Consider the following 7811-nt stretch of genomic DNA (forward strand, 5'->3'; position numbering starts at 1 on the left):
GGCCAACACCGCGGTTCCTGGTGTGTCCGCTGTGCCGTGCGTGTGATCATTGCTTGTACAGCCCTCTCGCAGTGTCCGGAGCAAGTATGGTGGGTCTAACACACCGGTGTCAATGTGTTCTTTTTTCCATTTCCAGGAGTGTACATATCACGACGTATACGACATATGGTGCGTATAAACACTAGTCTAGGATGAGACAGTGGGCTCAGTACGGAAGAAGATACCTTGCTCTCTGACATGTAGATCGTGGATGAACCGAATAATTGGCGCCGATCAGTAATAATTGTAAATACAAATATTAATAACTATAAATGTTTCCCATAGAATATGTCACGGGGAGTCTATGCAGCAAATTTCGACTTTCGCTAAGTAAAGGACATAGTCACTCGAGAGTATACGATGAAGTACGGAACAGTACGATGTTGTATAGCAGATTTTACAGCGTGCCAAGTCAATCATTCGGCGCTTAGAGACGATCCAGCTGAAATCTCTCCGGAGGCCATGATTTTCATATACTCCACTTTCGACTTAATTACGTTGGTTATTACCAGAAGCGTATTTCTGTACACTCGACAGTGATTAATTTCTATACGTTCGCCGTGATGGCATCTCTGTTTTTCTTTTACTGCGTTACTATCAGAAGCTATACTATCAATTTACAGCACAATAGTCTACTGTCTGCGAGGGACATCATCAGAAGAACTGCAACACGGAGCAGGCGAGAGACTGTCAAATGCTTCCTCAATAGGTTTTTCAAGGGCGCACTAATCTCGCCTTTCCTTCCTCAATGACATGGTGTTTCCCGGTATGTCTTAAGGCATCTAGGTGAATTGCCTGCTTCGAAAGATGTTCTGTATTGTCTTAACCATTTTCTGTAGCAGCCTGTTCCCCAAACAAAACCTTCCACGCAGATAGAAGCCTTCCACGAATCATATACACTGTAGTAGTATCAACCCAGGCATCTAGGAGTGGCGAAATATAGCAGTCTGCAAGTCTCTCTCCATTACGTTAAGCATTCCGCAGAACTTTTTCTGTTAACCATTTCTATTAGTCATTCAGTAATAGTACCCATATGGAAAAGAATATGACGGTGAAAGGACATGGACAAAACTTAAGAGTTCTAGTGAAATAAAAAAAATTCTCTATAACCAAGCGAGATATGCCCAAATCTTAAAGGACTTTCTAGTTTCTCTGTTCGTTACAAAGAGGAAGACTCTGAAAACAATCAAACAACTTCTAAGGCATCTTTCACATAGCATGTCCAATGGTCATCAGCGACCGCAAGCTCTTATACATTTTATGAAAACTCAACACAAATAGTTTTTAATTAATACAAATAATAACAGTTACTTTATATAATGCAGCAGTTTCATGGAACTTTCGCGACTTGCCTAATGATGATGCCATTGCTGGCTCATAGTATATGTTGCTGTTGAGGAAACAGAATACTATGTAAGCTACTAAGTAACTAAAGAGCCGACTCTTCACTGGGAAAGCCATTTTCGTAACTGCAAATTTGGGAATTTCTTATCTTGTAAAATCTTAAGTACAATTTTAAATACTCACTGTCAATAAAAAGATGTTTGGATTATTCGCAGAATATGTTTTCCAATTTTCCAACCTTCATTTATCTACTCCACAATTAACGCTACAATGCGTGGTTCGATGTGTGTTATTACTAGATAGTCGCACCCTACCCCGTACTAATCGCAAATGGAATGCCGGAGAGACTACTGCATTCCTCTTCTCACTCCTAGCTCTCTTGTCCAAATGCACATACGTGATACATATATTTGAATTACCGAATAGTTTGTTATTCGAAGGAGCCTGTCGCAGGGACTGAATAGGTTCTTTCCTGTTATAGGAATATGCGTCTGAATTGCTTCAATTTTTTTGTAAGACCGAGTTAATGTGGCAGCAGAAAGTGCGTTTTTTTACTATTATTTTTTTCATCTATTCCTTAGCAGAAATCGCCCGGCAAATAGATGTCTTCGTTTCACGACTCATGAAACTCATCTAAAATCTTTCCATTTCGTATGCGCCGAGGTCTAGATCAGTAATGGTGCAATTCAATATTAATGAATGTTTTTCTTCTGCCCATGGCATTAATCTGACAATTACTCACTTGCTTCATTCAAATACAAATTGACATAGGCGCATTCATGGAGTTGCATAGGCAGTTTCTTAGAGCGTGCTTCTCGAAAATCGTATAAATGGCGTTCATTCTGTAAAGTAGTTTGAATACAGAGCTGGTACCAAATATACCAATGAGGTTTCTCAGGTTGTACAGGGATGCCTTGTGACTCTGGGTTTCTTTTGGGAATGCTATGGTATGGCGCTAACACATAAGATGTGTGATAAGAGTTATGAGATTGATTTATCTACCAAATTTTCATTTCATTTCATTTCACTTTCAAGCAACAATATTGTCCGCTTCAAAGTAGTTCCCACGGCGGAGTCATTGTTTCCAGTTTTGATAGCACCGCTGAAAGACTTCAACTGGTAGGGCCTGTAGCGCGCTTCCCACGCCCGGGTTCCCGGGTTCGATTCCCGGCGGGGTCAGGGATTTTCTCTGCCTCGTGATGGCTGGGTGTTGTGTGCTGTCCTTAGGTTAGTTAGGTTTACGTAGTTCTAAGTTCTAGGGGACTGATGACCATAGATGTTAAGTCCCATAGTGCTCAGAGCCATTTTGAGGGCCTGTAACACGTCAGTCACATTCTTCTGAATGTTCCGGAGGGTCCCAAAATGACGTCCTTTCCAGACATTTTTCAATTTTGGGAAAAGGGAAAACTTGCGTGGACTTATTTCAGGTGAACAGAGGGGCTGTGGAACAACAGGAATGCTTTTTGAGGTCGTCAATTTCGTGATGGAAGTGACAGGTGCGTTGGCATGATGCAGCTTCCACTTCTCTTCAATCTCCGGTCTCACTCGATTCGCCGTTGTCCTGAGCCTTTCAAGGACTTCTTTGTAAAACACTTGGTTGATGGTTTGTACTGGAGGAATAAATTCTTTATGCTCGATACCCCTCCTGTCACAAAAGCAGATCAGCATTGTTTTGATCTCTGATTTGCTCATTCGACCTTTTTTCGCTCGAAGAGCTGTCTCAGTGTTCCACACCTGACTTTGCCGCTTTGTCTCACGATCGTATTCAGAAAGCCAGGATTCATCACCTGCAATCACTTGACTGAACTATTCGTGGACACTGGCAATCCTCTCAAGATGATCAACGCACACTTTTCGTCCAGTGTCCTTCTGCTCAGTTGTGAAGTTTTTCAGCACCATTTTAGCGCAAACCTTTCGCATGTACATAATTTTGGTCAAAATCTGATGTATGTTGAAAGTGTTAAATGTTATTAAATGTTGGTCTGATCTCTGACGAACACGCACATATTCGACGTTTTCGTCAGATTTTGAAGTTAAAGATCTTTCTGAGCTAGTTTTATCTTCAACGTGTTCCTGGCCTTCCAAAAATGATTTGTGCCAGCGGAAAACTTGTGCTCTTGGTAAAGAATGTTCACCGTAGGCCTATTTCAACTTTTCAAATGCCACACTCGCTGATTACCCAAGTTTAACACAAGCTCGATGGCCTTACCTTGCTCTAAATTCCTCTGCTCCAGGTTTGTTACACACAACGAAAACACGACCTCATTGACGGCGCTCTCAAAAATCACGTGATGGCTGTACGCAGCTGAAGTTCGGTCTAAGCATCTGGAAGCGTAATGAGCATCTACACAAGTAGAACAGCACAGCATTGTCAGTCTCATTATTTTTCTCACACATGTCGTATTACGCTTGTTAAGAGGCAAATCGTCACAGGAACATGCTGCAGAAATCTACTGGGGAGGTTACAGAATACTGTCAAGAAGAAGGGAGTGTTTTAGCTCCACGATAATGCCTTGGCTCATTACGCACCAGACGGTCACACATGCTGTTTCTTTGAGCTATCAAAGTTTTCCTTTATCCCTCTCCCCTCTGCTCCGCCATATTCCCTTGAAATGGTGCCCAGTGAATTCTTCTTCTTTTCTCGGCTGAAGAAACAGGTATTTCCAGGATTTTCGATGTAGAATGTTTTCGGAACAACCAAACTGTAGACTTCAACGACCAAGGCCTCCGCCAAGTTATCTGTCGTTTGGTGTAATGTGTCTCGTGAAAGCAGAAGTTGTAGGGAAGGACCATAGCCAACTTTAGTAGTCACAAGTTGACTTTTTCGAGATGTTCATTAAAATTGTGCCGTCCGCGCTTGATATTTTTTTCTGATATCGATTGTATTTGCGCTAAGTTTGCCTCTGGCCCATTGCTGGGAGACTAGAGGATGCTGGGCCACGTGAACAGCCACGAACGGGATATAATTATGTCCACGTTCGGCTACCTATTGGGAAGTGATTGCCTGGCAGCAGTGACGATCGAAAGATTGATATTTGTGGCTTGCTCCGGTCAAGGCGCTCGTTGGTGTTAGTCACGTAATGCACGCTTTCGCAAACTGTCGCGAACTTGCATTGGAAAAAAATTGGTACGCCTGGTCAGATGACGTCTATTTTGACCCAAGTACAGAATATGCGACCTGACGGATCGTCGGCCAACAATAGCGGTGTGGCATAGCTACCAGATCTGTCCTTTAAATGGGAATGCTCGGAGGCAGAGGACTCAGTGTGGTGCAAACGTGTGAAGCAATCAGGCATTCATGCCACGGGGACGCACTCGTGCATCCTACAGATAGATGAGCGAGTCTGAAAGAGGTCAAGTTGTGGCCTTCCGAGTGGCGGGATGGTCCTTTCAGAGAACTGCGATACACGTAGGATGTGCTGCGTCAGTTGCGCATCGATGCTGGTACCATTGTTCACGCAAACATTCTCACACCAGTACACGAGGTTCTGGACGTCCACACAGCACAGACGCGCCCCAGGATCGTCGTAGTGCAAGAACAGTAGTGACAGATCATACAGCTACCACAACACATATAAGAGGGTTTGTGAGCCCAGAAGTGTCAACACGAACTGTTGCAAACCGGTTATAAGCAGTAGGTCTGCGCCCACTCACACTTCTACCCCACTTCCCACTCGTGCCACAGCATCGAGCTGCACGCTCGACTGGTGCCGTCAGAGGATCACTTGGAAGATGGAATGGCATGCCGTGGTCCGCCTGCAGGCAAGTGATGGTCGTTCGCTCGTTCGACGTAGACCTGGTGAGCGCTGTCTCGTAGACTGCATTGGTCCAAGACACACTGGTCCCACCTCAGGCCTTATGATCTGGGGTGCGATGAGCTACAACTTTCGCCCACCTTTGGTGTTCCTCGAGGGGGCGCTAACCAGCGCTTGGTAGATCCAGAATGTTGTTCTTTTGCCGTTCTTGCAACGGGAAGGTGATGTATTGTTCCAACAGGGTAACACTCGCCCACACACACTGCCCGTGAAACTCAACATGGTCTGCAAGACGTGCAGCAACTTCCCTGCCCAACACGACCTTCAGACTTGTCTCCAGTCGAGCACATGTGCACTACGACGATCCTGGGGGGCGTCTGTGCAGTGTGGACGTCCAGAACCTCGTGTACTGGTGTGAGAATGTTTGCGTGAACAATGGTAGCAGCATCGATGCACAACTGACGCAGCACATCCTACCTGTATCGCAGTTCTCTGAAAGGACCATCCCGCCACTCGGAAGGCCACAACTTGACCTCTTTCAGACTGGTGACTGGTGCGATTCGTCAACCAACAGCGCTTACAGAGCTAAGTGAACAGCTCGAGCAGGCGTGGAATAACGTATCCCAGGACAGTATTCGTCCTATGTACGTTCGACTGGTTGTCGAAGTCAGCGAACGCACTGTCTCCTGTGAAAGCTGCATCACGTACTAATAAAAAAAATGGTTCAAATGGCTCTGAGCACTATGGGACTTAACAGCTGAGGTCATCAGTCCCCTAGAACTTAGAACTTCTTAAACCTAACTAACCTAAGGACATCACACACATCCATGCCCGAGGCAGGATTCGAACCTGCGACCGCAGCGGTCTCGCGGTTCCAGACTGACGCGCCTAGAACCGCACGGCCACACCGGCCGGCCACGTACTGATATTGGTGTTTCAGCATGTGCTCACCTGCCTCGAGATGACTGGGTGTTTGTGTTGTCCTCGTCATTTCATTATCATTCATGAAAGTGGCGAGATTGGACTGAGCAAAGGTTGGAGATTTGTACGGGCGCTGATAACCACGCAGTTGAGCGCCACACAAACCATACATCATCATCAGCAGCAGCAGCAGTATGTGCTGGTACCTAGTACCTCAGAACTGCTTGTGCTATTGATCCCTAAATGTAATCATTTCATATACTTCATATTCACTATTGCAACAACAAATCTTGAGTGAACTGAAAACCTCTAGAGAGGTGTACTAATTCTTTTCTGGCAGTGTACATATGTGCTAAAATTAGCCATTATTTAATGAATTATTTAACGGCGACATCACTGTGACATTCATCAAACAGTTTTACATTACGACTGACTAAAGGTATGTAATTTTGCTAAGACGTCTGGCCAGCTGAGTGTATTAAAACTCTATTACTTGCCATTTGTTACTTTTGTAACTATCCCTCTGTCTTTTAACTATTTTCAGTTGTCATTTTGGCCTGCTGCCCTTTGGCCTTGCTGACTGTGTGCTTGAGCGGCTACTGCTGTCATCCGCTGTCCCTGGGTTTAAGCGCTGACCTCGCCACGAATATTTCAGTTATTCAATTTTTATGTGATTTGTTTTATAAAGTGTCTTCAAATCTCTTAGTACATCTAAGAAACACAGCCTAAGGGTGTCCTTTAGAATCAGTTCAGGCTGTTACTTGGCCAATGTGGGGCAGCACCCTATTGTATAGTTACTTATGGACTTGTTGTGTTTTCATCAAATTCCAGACAAATCCTAAAGCACCTTCGCCAGTTATAAAACTTGTTTACAAGACCGCCGACCGTTAAGTCAGTAGATGCCTTTCTTTTAAAATACTGTTAAAGTTCGTTATCAGTATTTATGTTCCTGATCTGTAATTGTTTTTGGAATTCTCACTACAATAGCTTGCATCACTTGAACTTTTCAGTTACCTAAACTGTACTTGATTATATGGAAATATTTTTCTTGTTTGGATAAAGAAACGCCGGTTACAGGCGACCTATAGTATAAATTCCACCTATGGTTTGCGTGATCATTGTGCCTTAAATCATACTATCATTACCAGTGGATTCCTTGCCTTTTAGGGGAATTTCAGGCAAAACTTAAAGCCCATGCACCGAATGTATCCTTATTTCCGTGATCACGGACTGCTAATTCAGTTAACCTGTAAATCATCTTATTTGTATGAATACTACTGAAGGTCAGTGTTTGTAAAATTCGTAGCCCCCCTTACTGTACTGTACTTGCATGTAGCTTACTTTTTTTGGCTAATCTATAAACCATACCTTTAACTAGACCTTGAGCCAGTTTTTCAGTCGCCGAGTTTGTCATTTGATTTCCTTTTTCTGCCTATGAACAAAGTCACAAAGCTATTAATTATGTAGCAGCAATTTGGTTTGTGATTCTGTGTTTGTCGCTGCAGTAATTCAAAACTTCAAAACTTCAAGTTTAGCTGTGAATGCCACTTGTTATTTGCCCTTAATCCGCTGAATTGGATTATTCTTGATCTTTATTCCTTGTTGACCATTTGCGCTGAAAGTATTTCTTTATACTCTAAATTTTTTTCGTGTTTTGTCATTCTGTCATCGGTCTGTTTTCTTCATTGTAGAGATTTTGACTGGTTTAATAAACTGTTTTTAAAATACAATTTTGTTATTCCAGCACCTTTC

The sequence above is a fragment of the Schistocerca cancellata genome, chromosome 5 (genome assembly GCF_023864275.1).
Source record: "Schistocerca cancellata isolate TAMUIC-IGC-003103 chromosome 5, iqSchCanc2.1, whole genome shotgun sequence".
Lineage (NCBI taxonomy): Eukaryota > Metazoa > Arthropoda > Insecta > Orthoptera > Acrididae > Schistocerca > Schistocerca cancellata.